This window comes from Pelodiscus sinensis, chromosome 1 (assembly GCF_052426305.1).
Source record: "Pelodiscus sinensis isolate ZL-2025 chromosome 1, ASM5242630v1, whole genome shotgun sequence".
Lineage (NCBI taxonomy): Eukaryota > Metazoa > Chordata > Testudines > Trionychidae > Pelodiscus > Pelodiscus sinensis.
In genome coordinates this window covers 39771173-39794985 of record NC_143052.1, presented here as the reverse complement: position 1 = coordinate 39794985, position 23813 = coordinate 39771173, and the positions used below count along the sequence as shown (strand labels likewise).

Below are 23813 nucleotides of genomic sequence, written 5' to 3'. Positions count from 1 at the left end.
AAATACGCATTTGCATGTTGTTTTTCATGATCAAAGAAACTTTAATATTCTCAGTGAGATGAATTCCTCCAGCATTTCACAGTGCACTTATATGGTTAATGTCTGATTGCTGTTTATATTTGTAGCTTATATAATAGACACTAACAATGGTGTCCTTCATGATCACAGCAACATAGGAAATACTTGCTGTGCAGTATACACAGATGAGCATCCTGGCTAAACCTCTGAGGCTATGAATGAGGAGTTCCTGAATTCCATCCCCTTGCTGACTCAGCATGCAGCTTTACTCATAACTCAAGTGCTTTCTCCTTTAGAAGACGAGGCAGATTGTTCACTTTTCTGCCTCACAAGGTTATTGTGAAAAGTAATTGTACTTTGAAAAGAGATAGAGGTGCTGACTGGTCATGAGCAACATACAAAGCAAGAGTTGCTTCTGGGTGGTGCTCACCAGCCATTCATTGTGCTCGTGTATTGCCAAAGCCTTAAAACCTGGAAGTTATAAAAAAAAATTGAGACCAGCTAGATTTCTAACCTATGAGGAGTTTGTGACAAATCCTGCTCTTTCTTATTACCACTAATATGCAGCATGCGTAGGTGAAGTAAGAATTAAACCCCAACAGCACAAAAGCTCAGTAAAGAATCCTTTTGCTGTTTCCTTTTAAAGGAAAGAATTGGGTGAGATGATGCTACCTGGCAGCTGCTCCTTTTTCCCATCACCTGCTCACGTATCCTGCAGGAAAGCACTTGTGTTAATCCTTTCCCTGTGTGCTACATGTGATCTTTCTGAACTTCCAGCAGTTTTTCAGCTTGACATGCCTCCTCCCTCGCACGCCTGCATGTTTCTGAATTTAAAACCTAGCACATTCTAGGTGACTTAGTGGTTTCAGCCTGGTCTTAATTAAGTAACAATAGGATCCAGCAAGAAAGCTGCCCACTTCACTGAAGGAGGGAAAAGAGACACTTCTCTTTTCTTGCCTCTCCATGAACAGTGCTGAATTACGGAAGTGGTTAGTGAAGGGCTCTGCTTTTGAATCCTCAGACATAGGGGAACTATTGCGGCACAAGGTGTTTGATTCCTTCAGTGATATGCTTTCTCTTGCTGCCCAGAAATCAGAGTGCTGTCTGTGTATATTCTTGCAATGCTGATGTAGGGTAGAGAAGTCCCCCTTTTTTTAGAGATGTGGGACGAGATTTGCACATTTCTTGAAACCTGTGGCAGAGCTAATAGAACCCTGATTTCCTGAGCACCAGTCCCATGCCTTATCCACAGTGCCAACCTTCAACTTGCAGTGGGTATTGTGGAGGGAGGGTGAGGAGATAACAGCATAGATAGAAGATAAAGGGCAAAAGAAGAAAACTCAGGAAGAGATGCCATTGTGGTAGGCACTGTACAACCACATAAGCGGGCAGTGCCTATTACAGTTTGTATGCTCTGGGATTTGTCCCAAGACCTTCCTTTTTTCAGGCTGTCTCTGGGTTTCACCACCTTCAGTTAATCCACCTTTCTCTTGGCATCTCTCCACTTTACTGCCCTGTTTGCATTAATCTGATGTCTCGCTGGTGCTGCCTTCAGCTCCCTGCCATGACTTTTTTAGGCGAGACCTTGTAGGAGACTGAACTGTCAAACCCCACAGACAGCTGTCGTCTTGTTGTTGTTGTTGTTGTTGTTGTTGTTGTTGTTGTGCTTTCCTCATCTTCCACATTTCAAAATTTCACTATGTGCCCTGTTGAATCTAAACAGCCTGTCTTTGCATGCACTTGCAAAGCAATGGGAATTCTCTGAGGAAACAAAAGTACCTAGGGTGTGCTTTGATCAAAGGTCAGTCCTGTTTAACATCTTCATGAACTCATCTGCCCTCTCTCTTTCTGCTGTTTATTTGTACCTCTGAATCCCTGACTCCATTCATCTGAAGTGGGTTGTGCCCACAAGAGCTCATGATACTACTTCCATGTCTGTAAGGTGCGGCAGGACCATTCTTTGTTTGTCTTCATGAACTTAAATTGCTTTTTAATAGTATTTAGACTGTTAGACTCCTGTGGGGAGTCATACAGCTCCACAGTGCATGGAGCGTTGTTGTCCCCCTGCCTTGGAGCTGGACCTGCTGCTCTGGCTCCTTCCTTGCTGGCCCCAGCATGGAGCTGCTCTAGCAGGGTGGGGTGGGGGAAGGAGGCCTTCCCTGCTGGCCCTGGCACAGAGCTCTTGCTTGCCTCAGCTCTATGCCAGGGCCAGCAGGGAAGGACCTCCCTTCTCTGGCTATGGCTGCTCTGTGCCAGAGTAACTTCTGACCTCCAGCAGCTCCGGAGCTTGGGGAGAAGCATCTCCTCCTGCTGTGGCCGTGAGCATCTGTGTGGAGCTTAATGGGAAGTAAGGATGTTAAGTATCGGGTAATTGGCTAATCGAATAGTCAGTGCATTTTGCATTGAGACTCTGATTAGTCGATAGGGCGCCTCCGCCTTTGAAGTATAACACCAGCCCTAGGGAGCAGGGTGGAAGTGCGGCATCTCGGTGGAGGCATCCCCTCACTCATACCCACCCAATTCAAGACCCCCTCTACTACCTCACTCATACCCCACACACCCGTATCCCTCACATACCCCTTCCACTAACACTGCCGCACCCTCACCCTGCTCCTGCACCCATATCTTGCTCCTGCACCTTCCCCTGGCCTGATAACCTGCCCACAACCTGCTTTCTTCTTGGCCCCACACCCTACCACCAGCCTGTTTCTGCACCCTCCCTTGCTCCTGCACCTCTCCCCTTGGCCAGACACCCTATACACCATCAGCTTGTTCCTGCCTCCTTCCCCTGGACAGACCTTGTAACCTCACCCCCTCTTGACCCCCCCCCATCACTATCTCTCACATTGAACCCCTCACTCTTGGCCTCACCCCAGCCTTGGGGGAGGAGGGGGCCTACAAAATCCCTTAATCCTGGAACAACAGAAGAGTTAATCTGGCCTGAGACCTTGAAACCTCAGTCCTACCTACCCCCTCTCTCACCATGGGCTGGATCATCAGGAGAATGAGGTGTTTCAGTTAGAGATCATATCCGTGAGGGTTGGGGGTTTTGGGAGGGGCTTTTTTTTTACTTGTGTGGTCCCCAGCTAATTTTTCTGTGGGTCAGTAGCCTCTGACCCAAATATGGTTCCCCATTCTGCCATACAGCAAACCCATTCTTTCTCTCTCTGAGGCTATACATCTAGATTGCAAGCCTCTTTCGAAAAAGAGTGTCTAGACTACAATCAGTACTTTCAAAAAAACAAGCCGCTTTTTCGAAAGAGAGCACCCAGGCTGTCTGGATGCTTTTTCGAAAAAGCACAGTTTGTATTACATAGCGCCTTTTTTCGAAAGAGCACTTTAAAAAAAAAAAAAGGCATTCTTCCTCATAAAATGAGGTTTTCCGTAGTCAAAAAACCTGCCACATTCTTTCGATTTACTGTCGACAGAATGTGGCAGCAGTCTAGATGCAGGTAAAGATTTTTTGGGAAAAAAGGCCACTTTATTTATCTTTTTTTTTTTTTTTTTTTTTTTTTTTTTTTTTTTAAATCCCTGTAGTCTAGACACACCCTGAGTGACACTACACGAGGCAGTGAACCACACCTAGAAGGTATGTGGGTTACATAGCCACAGAGATTCCTTCTGAATCTTCAGTCACTCTGTAGTGTTCTGCTAAACTTGTATTCTCTTCTAGATTTTATGCTACTTTTCACTGTTTGATCCTTTTCCATGAGGAGGAGTTTCAGTAAATTTTGAGTGAAGACTCCACTGGAGAAATGGGGACTCTTAATTCTGTTGGTGGTACTAATAATAAAGACTGTGATGTTAACAGGAATAACTGTCCATGTGGCATCCTGTTATAATGTCCAGTCAAATGTATTAGTGATATCATTAACATATTTGCTGTATCCTATCTTTCCAATTTAGTAAGTAATATACTATCCTTGAGACGCACAGGGATATATCTACGCTTCTTACCTTTTGTGTAGCAAAATTGCTAAAACCTCTACTTTGGAGCATATGAGCAAAACCTGAAGTCTGGTATGCAACCAACAGCATACGGTATTGATCCTTATCTGCTGCATATTCGTGCATTACAAATGATAGGGCAGCTGTAAGCCTATGCTCAAGGGCCCAATAATGTTAGAGAGGTCTATAAAATCAATTATACTAGAAATTATTCCCAGATAAACTTCATTAAACCAGATTTAAGATTGTAAACACATGAGTTTATTCTGTGCAAGTGTGTATGAAGAGATGGACTCCGTTATAAGTAAAAATTGAAATCCAGGAAATTGAAAGATGTAATTGAACTTGAATTCCCCCCCTTTCCTCTTCGGCCACATGTATAGCAACGTAGGGGTCAGGAAGTCCAAATCAAATTATCTCTCTAGTATCAATCTTGGCCCATTTTTGTGGTTTGCAGAGTTGTACTTTCCTATTTTAAAAAAAAAAAAATTTGTGGCTGTATGAAAGACACTCAAATAGGAGAAATTATGCAGAGAAATGGGCTATTCACCAAGCATTGTCAAGTGCACTGCATCAGGAAGATGAAAGATTTTTCTTCCTACTGTTTCGATTACCTTTGGTATTACTAAAGTCATACAGAAGTGGCAGTTTTTAAAGGGGACAGAGTTCTTCTCAGGGCACAACAGCATCACTATTTGATTTTTACTCAATAGTAGTAGTGACGATAATTTAGAACAGTGAAGAACATGAAGAATAATTGGCCATTTTTGGTCTTGTTTTGGGCCTCACCCTTGCTGGAAGTTCCTGTCTGCCATTCACAGGAGGTGTGATCATCAAGGAGGAGTCCCCTGCAGAAGCAGCAACCGTTGCCTCAACCGTTGCCTTTAAAGAGAGGCTTTTCTAACCACTGCTCCAGTGAAGGTTCACAACTCTCAGGGCAGATAAGGCCAGGCAATAGCGAGGGGAGCAGAGTAGCTTAGTTGCCCAGGCCAATGAGCCTTCTCTCTGCTCCTATTGAACCAGGCTCTACAACCTGTAACTGGTTCAGTGGCTCATATAATCTGTTCAGGAGACACCGAACATGGATTCTCCCCTCTCTGCCCATGTTTTAAATGTCATTTTTGTTCTCAAAGCTGAAGAAAATTATGAGCTGTGACATCAGGTTGCTTGACTTTTTTTCCCCTCTTCTAACAAATATTTGTGTGTGTGTGTGTGTGTGTGTGTGTGTGTGTGTGTGTGTGTGTGTGTGTGTGTGTGCTTTCAAATGATCAGTTATACAGGTGGTGTTTAATTCACAGAAGCCATCTCTGCTCTAGATTGGCTCTACCACACAGAGATGGACTCCTTCCTGCTACAGTGCTGACTTGAGGAATGAATATAAAACTGAAAAAGTTGTTTCATGGTTGCTCATAAAGAGTCTTCAGTGTATTTGAATCGGTTTTTGGCTGTTATCCCCTTGCATGGTGCTGCATAATTTTGACATCGGTGCTAATGTTAAAGGATGGTAATGGTGAATAAATTAATCAAATCAGGTTGCAGATTGCTACACTCTGATTTTGTTTACAAAGACTTATGTGCTTAAGAAATCTGACAGATTCAGTACAGAAAGGAAAGAGATGCCATGACATTTCTTTCATAAAGTATAATATTTATATAATAATGGAGATTGCCTATCTCCTAGAACTGGAAGGGACCTTGAAAGGTCAAGTCCAGTCCCCTGCCTTCTCAGCAGGACCAAGTACCATCCCTGATGAATTTTTGCCCCAAATCCCTAGGTGGCCTCTGCAAGGATTGAACTCACAACCCTGGGTTTAGCAGGCCAATGCTCAAACCACTGAGCTATCCCTCCTCCTCTAAGCTTTTAAACTACCTAAGGTGATGTGGTTGTGCATTTTAATGACGGTAGAGAAATTCTTACTTTGTACTCTGATCGTGGCATTTTCTCATCAACTGTTGCTTTAGAACTGAAAATAGAATGTCTGAAGCTTCAGCAGCTGCAGCAGGAGAAACTTGCATTTCAAAAATGAGTTAAGTCCTCTATAAAAAGTTAGAGTTCCTTTAAACATTGATAGCTCCTGCAATCTATTTGAGAGAGTCTGTGCATTTGTGTGTGTCTGTCTGTGCATCCGTCTTTTCAAGAACTCTTCCTAAACAGTAAGAGCCAGGGTCACCAAATTGGGTATGCAGCTTTCTCTTATAAGGTTATGCAAGGGTAGTGTTTGGTTGTGCCAAAAAATGGGATATGCCTGGAGTGGGATTGCTTCTCATAAAACCATACAGAAAAGAGACAATCACCAGGCAGGTGAAAGGGGCTGGCTGAGGCGCTGCCCTCCCATCCAAGACTGCTGCAATCCCAAGTCTCCCACCTTTAGAGAGGGCCGGAGGGGCAGAAGCTTCCTCTTTCCTCACCCCCATTCATACGGGACATTGCATGCTGTTCCCCTTTGTAAGGGAGCGAGGGGAAAGTGCACAGAGAGGGCTAGGATGCTCCTCTCTCCCTCAGCCAGTCTTAAACAATGAACCCCTCATCCCCAGCTGCACCCCAGCACAATGATTTAAATGAAGAAAAACAAAAATTGCGGGAAGGAGCTGAGCATCTCCGGGTAAATCTTCTAGTAATAAATAAAAAGCCTACAGCTATCCAACAGGAGTGGAAACGGTGAGCTAATTGAGGAACCAACAAGCCTTTGGATGAGTTAAAGAATAAAATAAAAGATCAACCTGTATTTATTACCATAGATAGCACCACTATAGTTGGAGCCCATCACCATGTTGATTCTGAACTCCTATCCCCTGTTTATTTGGTCAAGTTGAAACTTGGCATATTGAGTTGTGCTACAGAAGGTCAAAATTGCTGTGTAGACTTTAAATAAACCAGCCATTAAGAGGCTTTTAAAAAGCCAATACTGATGTATTTTTGCTCATAACTCATACTCTTTGCATTAAAAATAAAATTGGCCAGTGGTCAGTGCCTAACATGCTCTGTTTGCCTTTGGGATGAAGAATGCAAATGGTCAGGGTGGTGATGAGGCAGCTTGCATGTATTAACTGTCATGTAAGGCATCTGTGTTGGATTCTGATCTTGATTTCATGCTCCCCAGGCTTGCAAAGGCCATGAGTGCTGCAAAGTTGGCATATTTAGCATCTGGAGTGGAAGAAGGCGACATTTGCTTCATGCTGCCTCAAAAGGAACTTGAACTGACCTAATTCTTAAAAAAAAGCATATGAGTGTGCATGCTCCCGAGGTGAAAAAAGACAAGAAAACTCTTTCTCTCTCAGCCTTCTTTCCTATATTGCTTTTCTTGCCTCTTTCCTAACACTTCACAAGCGATTAGGAATGAGGCTCGCTGTACAGAGTGGACAGCACTTCAACTAGCTACTACACAGGTCAGATTGAAACTACTCATGTTTTCAGAGATATCTAGCTTTCCCTGACCATGCTCAGATGCTTCCCTAGAGTTTGGAGAATGCCCTTCCTGATTAAAGGTTTGTCTAAAATAGGGATGTAGGGATGTGAAAGTTTAACAGTACACAGTTAACCAATGGGCCCAGGATCATCCATTAACATGCATGGTTACACGCAGCTTCCCCCCATTGCTCCCTTTGTGTCAGTGGCAGCAGTGTGGGGGTGGGCAGGTGGGAGCCAGTGCTCACAGGGAGCCATCTTTTAAGATTTTAAGTCCCCCCACCAACCCACCCAACCCTGTGCTGATACAGAGGCCGTAGCGCGGGCAGGGGGTGCAGATGAGAGATGTGTATCAGCTCTTGTGGAGCCATCTCCACGTAGACAGAAGATGTATACCAGCTCCCGCAGAGGGTTCAGGAGCTGGTGCTTATGGGGAGCCAATTTAAAAGCTGGTTCCCCCTGCTGACTCCCTGCGTACAATGGTTTCTGGTGGTTACATGTTTGCTTAAACACATTTTAACGTCCCCAGTCTAAACCTATTGTTCAGGGATTCCTGAAAAAAGTGTTTATATAGCCAAAAAGTGGTGCTGTGCTGATTCTTCCCTATCCCTGGCCACTGGTGTTGGCTGGAGCCACACATGCATTCCTGCTTCCTGGATTCAGGCTGGGATGTGACCAGGCATAAGTGGAAAGTGCAGCAAGAAATCTCAGTGACAGGACTGACAGGCAGCGGTTAAAAACCAAACTGGCAAATAACCACGAGAGAATTTCATAGCTTTGAGGATGAAGAGAACCACAGGGGACAGCGGCACGAAAACAAATAAATGCTAAATGTGTCCAGCATGTGTAGTAATTACTCAAGAAAATTCCATAAGGACTTCTCCTGGCTTTTCTTCTTACTGTGCGTGCACCAATCCTAGAGATATACCATATTTATTCAGTACATCACAGTATCTTCAAGTGCTTGCTGATGCTTGCTTCTGAGAAATCTTGCCTTCGTCTTTCTCCTCAGGTCCTATATAAAGGCTTGATGCCTTTTTTTCACTTGCAAAACTTAGAGGTAGTGGGGGGAGAAAATTCTGTTCACACATGATTGTTTCCAAATGTCTCTCTTTTCACTGTTGGGATAGCCAGCAGCAACACTTGTGAAGTAACTGAACTGGAAAAACATTCTGGGTCTTGGCATGCAAATGATTAGGCTGACATCTCATTTTGCATGTTGAATCAGTCAGACAATGAGCCTTATAAATGAATGCAGGGATTTCCCATATAATTACTAGCAATTTCATATTTTGAATAGTTGTGACTTATTTAAAAATTTATTATCTGGGTTTGAAAAATCTCTTGTCTTGGGCAAGTGGGAAATTTAAATCATCAACTTTTGGAGAGTCAGTTTTCATTTAAAACAAATTTTAAAAAATCCTTCATCTTTATGGTTGTGAAGCAGTTGTTCCAAATCTTAATGCTGCATAGAGTAGACTGCAGATATGCCCTCTCCTTGAGCCTGAAGCTAACGACAATCACTTTGTTGCTGCTCACAGCCAGGAGCAGAAAGATGAAATCATAAAGCTGATCAATTTGACTGCTTGGGTGTGAAACCCTGCCTGCAGTAGTGAAACTGGCAAGAACCTGTCAGTTACATGCTGCTGCTATGTGCAAAAGCCAAGAGAGGCAGCAGCCAGAGGGAGGAAGTGGAAGAGGAGCTATTGGCTGGACAAGAAGACTCTTGGGGGAGGGGGACTCAGAGGTTCAGGAAGGGAAAAAGTAGCAAAGATTCTTCCCACTTGAGGCAGGCTGTGTGGAGGTGATGGAGTAATGGAAACCAGAAACCATCTATCCTCAAGATAGTCAGAGGCTGGGAAGCAAAAGAAATGGAGGAGGGATGGATGTTGAGACTTTCTTAGGCACCAGTTACAAAGGTAACTTAGAGTGGCTAGGGATGATGTCTCCAAGTGGGGCTTGGGACAGCAACCTGATAGAAATCCTAAGCACTTTCATGGTAGTTGTTGGCAGGGCAACTGGTTTGCCTACAAGCATATTGCCCTTGATCTTGTTGGTGAAACCACTTTTACACATTGTCCTGTCTGTAACTGTCTTATTAATTATTTTAAATGATGCCTACTAAGACCCTGTTTTTTTATTAGATGGGTGCTAATAATGGGATTACACACATGGAAACCATATGTAGACTGGATGATCCCTCCATTAATGATATCAAGTACTTTGAATTGGCAGAGGGGCTGTCTTGTCTTGCACCATGCAGTGCTGATACACTGAGGGTATGTATCAGTGTAGCTCTGTAAGTATGGTTGCACTGGTATGAAAACCTACTCCTGAGTAAACTCAGGAGTAAACTGAGTAACACTAAGGCAGGGGTCAGCCACCTTTCGGAAGTGGAGTGCCGAGATTTAACTTATTCTTCTGTATGAACAGGTCTGAGTCACGGTGATACTTTTTAAAGTCAATAATAGTCCTACTTCCAGCAGCTTCATTAATAAATAAATATGCAGATCTTACTGTTTAGTGCAGTGGTCACCAACCTTTCATGGCTGCTGGGTGTCCGGGGGCGGGGCCGCTCACATGCCGGGCGTCCGGGGCTGGCACCATGCATGTGCCTCATGCTGGGGGCGGGGCCAGCCCAGATGTTTTGGTGGGCACACATAAATGCCCTGGCGGGCGCCACGGCATCCACAGGCACCGCGTTGGGGACCACTGGTTTAGTGTGATCCTTGGCCTTGCTTTGCCTTGCTGCATTCTCCTTTCTCAGGCTCATATTTTGATACTTTAGGCAGCACACAAGCTTCTGAGTATTCAGTCAGACACTTCAAACTGTCTGCTGCCTCTGCCTCACCAAGGCCAGCACCTGCCTCTCCCGTCTTTCCCCCGTCCACCCCATGCAGTCACACACGTGCTGCCCCTGTCCCCAGCTGGTTGTTGGATTGTCTCTGCCCCACTACCGCAGCTCCATTACTTTGTGGGGCTGCTCCCAGCTGCTGAACCAGCATACACAGGCTGCCCTTGTCTCCAGCATTCCCAGAGAAGCAGGAACATGGCTCAAGTCCTGATCACGACCGCCCAGTAGCAGCCTCTCCACCCCCATCTTGGCCACGCTACTGAAGGAACAGCCCACGTGGCCCGAGCCCCGGCCAGCAGAGCTTGCCCAGCTGAGCCCCCATGCACTCAGCAACAGCAGCTCACCTGCTTCCACTGGCTCACTGCTGCTTCCACTGGATCTCTTCTATAATGGAGTTGGGCGGATGAAGAAGGGGGAGAGCACCAACCGCTGGCTGACACACGGCCCAATCAGCAACCTCCTCCTTGCCTCCCAGAGCTGGTTCTGTGGCTGTGCACTAACCACAAGGCTCAAGTGGCAGTGCAGGCTCTTGTGTGTGGGGGAGGCAGGGTAGGGCTGAGCTCCCACCCCACACGCCAGTAAAAATCCGTTTGCGTGCTGGGGGTTGATGACCCCTGCACTAAGGTAAAGCACAGTGGTGCATGCCGCTTGTTACACAGCGGAGTGTGCTATTGTAGCTACACTTAAAAAAAGAAAACACCCAACCCAGTGCCCTTAAATTGTCACAAATTAGTAACTTTCAAAGCTGAGTGTAAAAGTTTGATTCCATCCTCCATCACATTTTTGCTCAAGTACTGCAACATCCAAATAAAATCTCTAATTGTTGGAGACAGCTCCAACAATTTTTTGGCACAGCAAAGTAGGTAAAATATGGAAATTCTAGGCTTAGGCGGTCAAGTCAGGAAAAATTCACACGTAAGTTGGACGTGTTTATATTAATATAATTGTGGAAATGTTTTTCAAATATTTGTTCTGTCAGTCAGAAAGATAGAAACCTACAAGGATAATTTCTGCCAAGAAGTATCAGACAGAGTAATCTAGGGAATTAACACACAGATTGTGATCTTGAACTCTAGTAATGTGTTAAATAACAAACACATTTTAGTGAGGAGGATGGCCCAGATTATATCCTTACTATTATAGAGTTCAGTAGGTTTGCTGGACTTCTCTGAAGAGAACTCAAGCCTTAAGCAGTTGGAGAGTCTCGGTGGGCGCAGCAGCAGTCCCTCTAAAACAGAGGTTCTCAAACTTTTTGGGCTCCGGAGCCCTTTACATGCATGTAAATTTATGCGGAGCCCCAGCAGTCCACTTATTGTGTATGTTGTATCTATCGATGTTTCTAGTTTGTCAACCTCGCGGAGCCCCTGGAGATGTCTCATGGAAAGGAACACAGTTTGAGGAACACCTCTCTAAAACAAAGTGGAATGGTGATGAGTATTATAAATGATGACATTGATCGATATGTATATTTGCACCTCTATAAGGATGGTGGCACAAGTTATAACAAAAACACTACAAGGTTTTCTCTTAGTTTCAACAGGCCCATTTTAAAGGCTTATTTTAAAAAAGAGAAACTTTAAAAACAACAAATGGTCTGGTAGCACTTTATAGACTAACAAAACATGAAGATGGTTGTATGAGCTTTTGTGGGCACAGCCCACTTCTTCAGATGACTGGAGTTTTGAGATTAGAACGTGTAGACCCAAAATAAATAGGAAAAAAAATGGAAGGTGGCGAGAAACAAGGAGAAGAGGGTATGAAAATATCAAAGGGAAAACAAAATAGGCTGAACTGATAATCTATAAGCACCTAAAGATTGGATAGTTAAAAGAAGCAGATAAGGATCATAGGATAGCAATTAGAGAGGAAGGGAAATGCTTGATGCTTAAAATCTAGGAAAACTGCTAATAAGCTGAACTGTCATAGTTCCTGAAAGGAAAGTGTGACATTGGCCTTTAAAACCAGAAGATTTCTTTGGAAAGTAGATTATATTTTCCACATCAACTGCAACTTTTCCTTTTGCAAATAATTGTTTTTAGATGGCGACTTACAATCCAATAGTTGTGGTAGGCTTCTTCTGTGAAGCAAAATTAAAAGGAGTTTTCTTCCCAAATTAAATTGAAGCCAAGAGAACAATATTTTAATTAATGGGGGAAAAAAATTAAAGCTGCCTTTTTAATTGTCACATGGTGGCTTTCTTTTGTGATCAGCTTTATATTCTGTATTGTAATAACAATGCTTGTCTTTATTTAGTAATCAAAGCCATACACACAAAGGTCCCTGATACACATGTAGTAGTCTTTCAACATACCCGTGTATGGTACTAGAATCAAAGCTGTTAGCTGAAATAATTTTTGTGTAACAAGTGGCTGGCTGGCTGGCTTGTTAAAAGTAGCTGAATTAATCTGTCTTTCATGCTATACATTTAAATGCAAACATCTCATTGTTTACAGGGGCTTTGGAGGTAATATACTGTACACCAGCTACATTTTTAATAGATGGATTTTGCAAAAGGTAATCTCTCATGCAGATAACACTGGATTCAGTGTCCAATGCCCCTTTCCTTTTCCCATGCCAGGATACAAATCCTGGTCTTGCATAGTTTAAAGTAGGGAGGTGAGTACCCCCTCCGCTCCCCCCAACACACACCAAAAGAATCTTCTGATTTCTTGTAGAAGTTATTGTAGTCTGCTCCAATGCATGCTCAGATCGCCTATTGAAGTTGGGGAGTTGAAATAAAAATCAAATGTAGGGACGTGAAAGTATAATCGTGGGCTCATCAGTTAACATTCATGGTTATACACAGGCTCCCTGCACACATCAGCTCCTGGAGAGCTGCCTGCTACCCCACACTGCTGCCTCTATATCAGTGGCAACAATGCTGGAAGGGGAAAGGTGAGAGCTGGTACGCGCAGCAAACTGGCTTAAAAGCCTGCTCCCCATGTGCACTAGCTCCTGCTGAGCTTCCTGCGGCACTGCATATAATCACTGAAAATTTCAGTGGTTACACGGTTACTTAACTACATGCATTTTAACAACCCAAGTATTTTATTTTACCGTTTTGTCAGCTGCTGTTTGCTTTGAAGTATTTGTAGGGAAGACAGTGTGTGGTGGAGCTTGACGGTAAATGTGGCTTTTTTAAACAGTGACATTCAGGCGTGTTTGTGCATTTGTATCACGGCTGCTGCCCTTATCCAGTCTTCATAACTGGAAAATTAGAATAAGGCCTAATCTACACTGAAAAATTATAGTATGTTTCTCAGGAGTGTGAAAACCTGTTTATAGGCTTTGTGTTTGTAGGCTCAATATTGCATCTTTCCTTTGGAACATAAGAATGACCAAACTGGGTCAGACCAAAGGTCCATTTGCCCAGTATCCTGCCTTCTGACAGTGGCCAATGCCAGGTGCCCCAGAGGGAATGAATAGTACAGTTAATCACCGAGTCATTCCCTCCCCTGTCACCCGTTCCCAGCCTCTGACAGAGGGTAGGAATAGCCATTGATGGACCTAGCCTCCATGAATCAGACCTAATCTCCATGAATTCCATTGAATTGACTGCTAGAGTCAAGATAAGTTTTCAGTGGATTCCGAGGAGAAACACTCTTCTAATGAATCACCATTATCAGGGTTTGACAAATTATACAATCTGCTCGCCCATGGCGAGTAGATTGTAACCCGGAAGAGCCGGGTTCGGGCGATCTGCGCATGTGCAGATCGCCAGACAGCGTGGCTGGTGACCAGCGTGGCGAGCGGTTCGGCGAGCCCTGACCATTATCATTACCAGGGCTCGACAAATAATGCAATCTACTTGCCCATGCTGAGTGATTACAACCCAGAAGAACCGGCTTTGCATGCACAGATCATCGGACAGCGTGGCTGGCGAGCAGGGCTCACCGCAGTTTGGTGAGCTCTGATCATTACCGTTTTTACATGAATATTCCATTTCGGTTTTAATCAAATGGTCTGGCTTGAATCTGCTTATATAATGATATCATAGCCTGAGGAAGTCTGGCTGCCTCGTTGTTCCTTGTATGTCAGAATATATCAGAATGGTCTTTTGCCATTGTTTCTTTGCATTTCCTTCATACAGAGACTAATAGGCCTTGTCTACAGTACCCATAGGCCATTGTCCCATGTGATTCAGCATCAGTTATGTGAATTAACATAGTGGAAGTTGATGTACTTAGGTCTGCTTACAGTGGAATCTTCATAGTGGTAAGTTGACACCTCACACACTTCCATCAACTCTGCCTACTCTTCTTGTTTTAGTGGAGTAACAGAGTTGGTGGGAGAATGCTTGGTGGTTGACTTACCGTGTCTGTATTAGACGTGCTAAATCAACCCCTGCTGAGTTGATCACTGCCCATTGATCCAGCCCATAGTGAAGACATGCACGTAGTCTGCTACGTCTGTATTCTAAAGGCCTCTTCCCAGCCTCTCATGCCTTTCTGCAGAATTGCTGAGTTTCCTATAGGATCTTAACCATGAATCTCATGTGTTTTGTTTGCAGGGGCTTCTGCCAGTGTTGAACATAAATTCAGTTATGTAGCTCCCCTTTGAGACTCAAGATAATGCTTATCCCTCAATTGAGTGTAAAAGGATTGTTCCCTTTTCTCCTTTCTCAATTTGTGTTCCTTTGGAGACTGCTTCTTTCACCTAGAAGAATCAGCCTTGTTTTGGTTAATGTGCTTTGTTTCTATGGGATGGGGGAGAATGCTACCTAATTAGAATCTGTTTTTCCTCCAAAGTATCTTAATGGGAAAATTGTCTCTTCCTATACTTTTAGGTTTTATACCTTAAGTTCTGCTTACCAAGCACTGACATTCTTTAAATTTGTCTGAAATCTATTATTGTAGCTGGTGTCCTCCAAGTCCCTTGACCTGAAGTTTCCTAATTAGGTTTCCATTGCAGAGACTTATCTGGAGGGACTTTTCCCTTGAACTTTAATCACATTTTATGGACGAGTCATACTCAATCTATAATGAAGAAATGTATAGCCCTTGTTACCAGTCAGTGTGAGCTTGACCTTTGCAAGTATCTCTTTCAAATCAGTTTGTGACTGTGATAGTAAACAATTTCTACTTTCTTCCTTTGTCCAGATTCATGTCTGAGTGGTAGTAGTCTGCTGGAAGTTCATTTTCTGTGATTTTCATCTTATTTGCCACCCTTCCAGTCCTAACTTAGGTGAAGTTGCTCTAGGGAAGCTTGTTGCATGTGCGGTTTTTTCCCCCTAGGATGGTTCTGCCAGGGCTGTTGTGCAATGCTTCATTTGCAGGTCTGTTGTCTCCTTTTGCTACCACTCTTTCAAAAATCTGCATATTAGTCTGTGTGGTTGTTCACTTGGAAGTGAGCTGAGCTTATTCCGTGTGTTGGCATGTGTCATTTACCTCACTCTCTATGTAGGTTGGTCACTCTGATATGTGAAGATAATTCAAAATAAGTGTTCCGCTGTCCAAAGTTGTATGTATTACAGGCAGTCCCCGGGTTACGTACAAGATAGGGACTGTAGGTTTGTTCTTAAGTTGAATCTGTATGTAAGTCGGAACTGGCGTCCAGATTCAGACACTGCTGAAACTGACCGCCAGTTCTGACTTACATACAGAATCAACTTAAGAACCCCAGGCGTCCCCAAGTCAGCTGCTGCTGAAACTGATCAGCAGCTGATTCCAGGAAGCCCGGGGCAGAGCAACTCTGCCTCAGGCTTCCTGTAGTCAGCCGCTGGTCAGTTTCAGCAGCGGCTAACTTGGGGACGCCTGGGGCAGAGCAGCTTGGGTGCTGCTGGGTTGGTCCAGTAGCGCGGCCGCTCCTCGGCGCTACTGGACCAACCCAGCAGCACCCCAGCTGCTCTGCCCCAGGCGTCCTGATTCAGCCACTGCTGAAACTGATCAGCAGCTGAATCAGGACACCTGGGGCAGAGCAGCTGGGGTGCTGCCGGGTTGGTCCAGTAGCGCCAAGGAGCGGTGCAGTGGGACCAACCGGCAGCGCCCCACCTGCTCTACCACAGGCCCCGGGCTTTGCTCCACATCTCCCTGGTCTGCTGAGGGGGGCACTAGCTGCGTCCCCCCCAGCAGACCAGAGAGACGCAGAGCAAAGCGGCGGAGGACCCAGGCCGGACCCGCTGCGCTTCCAGATCAGCTGGAAGCGCCGCGGTCCGGCCCGGGTCCTGCGCCGCTTCCAGATCAGCTGGAAGCGCCGGGTCTGGCCGGGTCCTGCGCCGCTTTGCTCCCCGTCTCCCTGGTCTGCTGGCTCCCGCAGCAGACTAGGGAGACGGGGAGCAGCTTTTCTCGCCCCGGAGGAGGCAGACGGTGGGACCAGGCGTCCCGCCGCTCCAGTCCTCCGGGGCGAGAAAATTCCCGTTCGTATCTGCGGATCCGATATAAGTCGGATCCGCGTAACTCGGGGACTGCCTGTACTTCATTTAACATGTGAAGAGACAAGTTTGTGACATCATATGGCACAAGGCAAAAGCAATCTTTTTTCTTTTTTTAATATGGAATGCCAGTAAAAGCTACTTCAAATAACGTCTGAGTTTCTTCACTGTGAGTGGGAAATTGTGTAGATTATAAACCCTGAGAAGCTTTTGATACTTAATATCATGATTAGAGGGTGTGAAAGTCTGCTTGATGGTTTGGCCAATTGAAACTACTTGAACATCACAGCTGCATGACTTAAGGTAGAGCTCAACAGCTGTGTTTTCTAGCATTAAGGACTCAGTGTTTGATCAGAAAATGTAATTTACTTTCTATCATAACTATCTCATTTGCTGTTACATTTTGTGCTAATCAATATTTTTGGAGAGAGGGGAGTGGTTGAGGGAATATGTCTTTGCTAACTGAATTCCAAATTGGAACTTCTGGATACGATTGAACATGGAGGCATTTTTGTGATTGCGGCATAATAGGATACATTGTCCATGTAGAGAGATTGAAAAGGGTTTCTTAAAAAGTTACCTGTAGCAGCCATATTCTGTTCGCTTTCAGCACACTTTGTAGCAATGGTGGGAAGCTTGCAGCCGGAGGGCCGAATGAGGCCTGCAGGATGTTTTGTTTGCCATTGCTTATGCACAGGGTTGCTAGATTCTCCTGGTTTCCATCAGTGTCATTTTTTTTTCATACCATTACTGAAGCGATATGCACATAAAGCAAGGGCACGTGAAGTGAGGTGTGGGCTGATTACAGTCAATGTTGTGTGCAAAAGCCAGGCACTCGCTCCCTCTGCCTCCAGTCAACGCACTGCTGTGGTTCAGTTGTCACACCCTGCAAATTCTAGGTACTCAAACACAGCAAAATTACCCTATCCTAGAAGACCGTCTTGATTATAACAGTCTTCCAACCCACTGAGATGGAGGGCCACTCATGCAGCCCACTCACTAGCTTAGGTTTCCCATTGAAGCTTTATACTGGTTGAACCGCTCTAGTCTTGCAACCTCCGTAGTCCAGCATGATTTAGTTAACCAGATGTCTAGTTTCCATGGGTGTGGGCATAACATTTATTTACAGCCACTAGTCCTGGCCCTCAGTGTTCTATGTGATTACTTAGAAGACATTTAGTGGTAAATTAGAACTAAGAACCCTGTGAGCATTGGAAATGTTGATAATGCTTCTAGACAACATTGACTTCCTATGGTTTGACAAATTGACTGGTTCTGAATCAGTCAAGTCCCAAAGGTGCTGGACTAAAGAGGTGGTCTTGTCTTTGAGTACAGAGTATGTGTATATTTCCATAAAGTCAGCATATGCGCTATATAAGTGAAGGTGATATTTGGGTGCCACATAGTGACTTCTTAGGCTATGTCTACACTGGCAGATGCATATTGCTGACAGATACAGTGCTGTTCACTGAGTACAGAAGCAAAAATTCTATTGGGTGTCCATGCTGCTCTCAGCTGCCAGCACATTAACATGACCGCTCTCGTGGCACTTTCAACGCCTTTCAAAGTGGTGATTCTGAGCAACTATCCCACAGATCACTTTTCCTCTTCTGCTACAGATGTTTGTGGGGAGGTGCATGGCATCCTGGGCCTGTCCCAATGCCCCACGGTGCATTGCTTCACATCCTAGCAACCCTTGTGCTTCTGTCCGCAGTTGACTTTCCTTGTGCTTCTCATTAAGGTGGAGTATTGGCAGCTACAGGAGCGTGATTGGCGACTGATTTATTGTCTGAACAAGACTCAAATTGGCTCCTACTGGATTTATTACTGCCCCTTTGATCTGGCTAGTAATGAAGACAAGACTTTAGATGCTAGTTCCCAAAGAGCTCTGCTGTTGAACTGAATCCATATATACTTATGGTAAGTCTTCCAGTAACATACTACACCCCCCAGTTTGGGACTGGGGTACTTGAAAGACTGTCTCTTGCTGATCTTAATCCCCAGGCAGATTCAGACAGGATGGGAGGCTTTGCTCCATGTTCCTCCACTTAGGGAGATAAGGCTGATATCTATGTAGAGAAGGACCCTCTCAGCTTTTGCTCCCAAGCTATGGAATTCCTTTTCCTGGGACATTTGCCTGGTGACAACATTGGCATTCTTTAGGTGCTAGCCTAAAGCCACCTTTTTTTACCTATGCTTTTATTGGTGTCTGTGTTTGTGTGGCCCCTCCTCTTGGTGTGTCTTGGTAGGTTTTATGTCCCCCTCTTGGGGTCTTTTATTCTACTTTTTTATATTTTGTATTTTTTAAAAAAATGTTAATCACCTTGAATATTTTAAATAGAGAGGCGATGTAAAACTGTTTTAAAATAAAATAAATAAAAATATAGTTTACCATCTGGGAAAAAACAAGACATGCATAGGTCATACACAGTTGATTATGGATCAACCCCTCTCCTTCAGTTTTCCATTAGAATCCTTGGTTTGCCTAAAAGGATGCAGTGTGTTTGAAAAGGCTTCATTTATGTCTTTGTCATCCGTCTGGTTGTACTAGCTCTGGCAGACCATTTTCCATCATGTGGGTGGCTAGGCAAGCACAACAATGTTGTACCCATACTATTATCGGAAGCTGTTTTTCATTCCTCTTCTCAGTATGTAGATAGAAGTTGCAATAGTCTATGAAACATAGCTTTCTATTTTTTGTATTGTTTTTATGTTGCATGTTTGTTTATAGTGTACTCAAAGAATAATCTCTCTCTGTATCTGTCTCTTTCTCTCTATTATTCAAGATCACTTCAAACAGGCAGAACAGGGATTTCTTTATTCCAGGATAATAGTGTACCCAGCCAGCTGTAGTCTCCCACCTCCCAAAAGGCCAAACCCTACCGCTCCTGTGAGATTTTCATGGAAAGAGAGATGGTTCTGCAAAACGCTTTGTATTGATAGCACTTCATGTTTTCTCCAAACTTCTCTTTTGTGAGGATCTTTGATATTAATTACTTCCAGAGTGTCCTCTCAGAACTAAAGTGTTGCAAAATATGGAAAGGATCTTAGGGTTTAATTTATGCTAGTAGGAACCAGCAGAAATACGAGAAGTATCCATTAGCTACACAGTCTTATTTTTTAGATGCCTAGATACTAGGGATGTCAGTATAGACGACTACATGATTAACTGATAACCCTGGACTTACCTGTTAATTCTGTTGACAACACACAAACACCCCTCCACACTGCCTCTGTATCATCAGCAAGGGGGAGAGAAGGGAGCTTGTGATGGTGAGGACCTGACTTTTAAGCAGACCCTGCACAAGCACTGGATCCTGTGGAGCTGCTTGCCCTTTGTTCCCACCCCCCCGCACTTCTCACCCCTCTCCCCCCCTCTGTTTCCCCAGGGAGCAGGCAGGAAGTCAGCTTTCAAGCCAGATGCTTGCACATATTGGCTCCCATGGAACCACCCCCCTTCCCCCACTGCTGCCTTTCTATGAGAGAGGCATCAGCACAGGGATGAGGGAAGGCAGGAGCTGATGCTCATGGGGTACCCACAGCTTTTACATGTGGGGAACCTGCTGATACGTGTGGGGAAGCACAGAGGCATGGAGGGGGTAGGAGTCAGCTTGAAAGCCAGCTCCCCATGAGCATGGTGTCTGCCTGCCCCCCTTCTTCCACCACGCTGCTGCCTTGGAGCAGCCTCTGTTCACGGCAGGCCCGGCTCCCCTTATGGACTGGTTCCCACCTGCTGCCCCATGCTGCTGCCTCAGATACAGAGGCAGCAGAACAGGATGTCAGGGGAATCCTCAGGAGTGGAGCCAGGAGCACACTGGCTTCTGACCTCACACCCACAGACTATCAAATACTTGTGTAATGGCTAAAATTTGATGCGGGTACATAATTATTCAATTACACACTATCTAACAGCTCTTCTAGATACTTTATTTTCTCCAAGTTCCCTGTTAAGCAGGAAGATTTCTAATGGTCATTTTCTAACCAAGAGCTGACCTCAAGTTTATCAAGTTGATGTCAGATAAATAGCTTCTATTCTGACAAATAACATTTAAATATACCCATAGTTAGAGGACTGGTTTTTGAGTTCTAGCCAGACAGGAGACAACTTATATCTTGAAATGTGACCAGCTCACTGTGTGACTTTTCTTTTAATCAATGAAACATTTCAGCTCCTCTTCATATAATATTTATGCTTTGCAAGGTAATGTTGGATTGAACTAGGGCAGCTATTCCATTCTGAAAGGAGAGGTTTGGAAATGGTGTAAAACTATCTATACTTGCTACAGACTTGGGTTATAAGCAGAATTCTGATGTCTGTTATATTGTTGATGCCGATGGCAGGAGGCACCTTTGTTACTACCTTGCCAGCTTTAGTAAGAGCCTTCTGAAATGGAGGCAGGAAGCAACAGGCTTTGAAGACAAGGCTGTTCTCTAACCTTCAGAGACCTACCTTTTTAAAATGGAGCCATTCCTGATGCTCCTGCCTGATTGTTCTAATATTTTGGACCTCGTTTATCCCTATTCACCGCACTCCCTTGTTTATCCCTATCCACTGTGTATACAGTGGGAGTGCAGTTTCCTTTCAATAACCACTTTGACTGGGATTCCAGGTTAGAATCTCTGTTTAGAACTGTTTATTTTGTCACTATTTATCACTTAGTACAATTTACAGCACCCGAGACAAATGAGCCCTTCAGAGGGATATATATTTTGCAGCTGTGTATTGAAGTTATCTGTAAGGATTCTCACTGAAATATATTTCAAATAAAGCAGCACGTTATATAGTTTTGTGTGTGCATGTGCATTCTGTATCAAACTTGCAGTTGAATTTTTCTCAGCTTTAGTCAAATATAAATTAATATTCTTAGAAGAAGTCTCTCTTCCTTTTAATTTTGTTATTTTAAATACTAAGAAGGAATGTGTGCAGAAAAAGACGTTGAGATCACTGGAAACTTCAAACATGAAAGTCAGAGAATGATTGTCTTGTATTAATGGGGGTGGGTTGAGAGAGGAAGAATCTTTATTCCCAGCTGGAGGGGAAATAGGACTGGTTTAAAACAAAACAAAAAAGCCCTTTGACACGTTTGTTAGCCCTAGAACAGTCTAGTCTTTTGGGGTTTTGTTAAATGAATTAAAATCAATTTCTCTGCTCCAAACACTGAATTAACAAGCATAAATTAAGGGTAATAGGATTGAGTGTCAAGGTTTCTCACTGGGCTAGTGCTTTTTAAAATAAATTCCACCTTGGTTAATGCCGAACAAATATTTCACTGAAGAAGTAATTTAAAAATGAACATCTCTTTGCTCATGGAAAGTTGGGACATATAGTTCAAATATTCCATATAATTTCTGCACAGCAGAGGGCCCTTCATTTTGTCTTGACAATATGACTAGATTCTGAGGCTTTGTCTACATTTGTAAAATTAAAGTGCAGTGAAAGTGTATCCATGGCAAGAGTTCTGGGAGAGAGCTCTCAACACATTGTTGTTTGTTGTTTTAAGCTACTCCCCTTGTGGAGGGGTTTACCAGTGCTGAGAGCTACCCACCAAGCACCAGGAACCCATTTACACTGAACTTGCTGTGCGGAAAGTGGTGTGTATTTTTTCACACCTCTGAGTGAGAGAGTTGGAGGGTAGTAGGCTTCTTATTTGAAGAGCTCTGTTTAAAGAACATGATGAGAGATGGATGTGAGGTTTTTGCCTTGCAAATTAAAATGTTCAGATATTTGAACTTTGTAAATGTAGTTGTTTTTCAGACTTGTCATACTTTCCACTCAGTGAGGACCAAGGCCTTTGCTACACATTGGAAGAAACCAGTCATTTACAAGCAGTGATATTTATGATTCCATATACATGTTTTTAATTGTGCGTATTTCATGCAGAACGCTGCAGATTGAAATAGACACACATATCACAGTGTTTGAACATCAAATAAATGTTCAAACACTGTGACGAGAGACGGTGTTCTTCAGTTTTATGGATTTCAATTTTTTGATGACACCTGGAAACCAGTTGCAGCATGGAATGCTAGCTGAATGTAATCCAATAAGTAGAATTGGTAACCTTGGCTGACCTTATATTATCCAGATTGAAGGCTGTCTAGCCAAGCACAGACCTCATGAAAGATACTAATATAACAGTTGCAAATGTATATGATCTTCTAGGAACAAACATGACAGCAGTGTCCCATTTCAATGTTTATTTCTTTGTTTTCGTATTTGGTGATCCATAACAAATAGATGGACCATGTTTCAATACATGTTGGCCCTCCCTGGTCCGGCATCCTCAGGGCCTGACTGGACCTGGATGAGGGATTTTGCTAGACCAGAGAGGTGATTTCTGGCCCTCCTGCTGTCGGCCCTAACCCCTGCAATGCCTCCACACCGGGCTTCCCCAGGAAGCCAAGCTGAGCTGTGTGGCTGGGCGTCTGTGTGTCTCATCTAGGGGCAGATGACTGTTTTTCGGGGCCCCGGGCAGTATAACTCCGCGGGGCCCCCCCTTTGCCACGGCACATGCGCGGGGCTTTTTTAAGCGCGGGGCCCGGGGCGGCCGCCCCGTTCGCCCTGCCCTATATCCGCCCTTGCCCCCATCCACAGCCCAGCTGGGCCACATGCTGGGCTCTTCGCCCTCCCTGCAGCACACGAGGATCCTTCCCCACCCCCCCGCAGTGCCCACTTGCCAGACCAGAGTCCTGATTTTTAGTGGTGCATCCTGTACTGTAGGGCAAAATGCCATGTTCATATTTGAAATCCAATAAAGATTGATTATTTTTACTGGATGTAAAGTTAACATTCATTTTTATAGTCCAAATTGACTTCGTTTACAATGCATTGGTACTTCTAGGAACACTTAGGCGATATCTAGACTACGCTGAAGTTTTGAAAGAGGATATGCGAATTCCACGGGAATTTACATATCTTCTTTCTTCAAAAAATGAGGTTTACGCGGCTTTTCAAAAAGGGGGGGATTTGCTGAAAAAACCACATCCCACAGAATTTGCATATCCTCTTTCGAAACTTCAGCATAGTCTAGATGAGCCCTTAGATTCAGTAAGATGATAATTATCTGGTAAACCTGCAGTAATTCATCTTGAATACTTGTTGACATTTAACAGTGCTAGATGTTTCCCTAAACATCAGTCGGTTCTATTTGTGGATTTATTGTGGGAATAAATAAAAGAGCCTACTTTTCAGGAGTTAGCTGGCACCATTCACAAGC

The 23813-nt window shown here is 44.1% G+C and overlaps 1 protein-coding gene across 11 annotated transcripts in view; it reads left to right on the top strand.

The window, feature by feature from the left end:
• Nucleotides 1–23813, top strand: part of PLXNB2 (plexin B2) — a 351000-nt gene that overhangs the window by 55831 nt on the left and 271356 nt on the right. For 4 of the 11 annotated variants that reach the window (XM_075928258.2, XM_014573394.4, XM_075928302.2 and 1 more), the window contains exon 2: nucleotides 18338–18516. The exons of the other annotated variants lie outside the window; for them this stretch is intronic. The gene's annotated coding sequence lies outside the window, so the exon portion shown is untranslated. The remainder of the gene's footprint in view (nucleotides 1–18337; nucleotides 18517–23813) is intronic. 11 annotated transcript variants of the gene reach the window in all.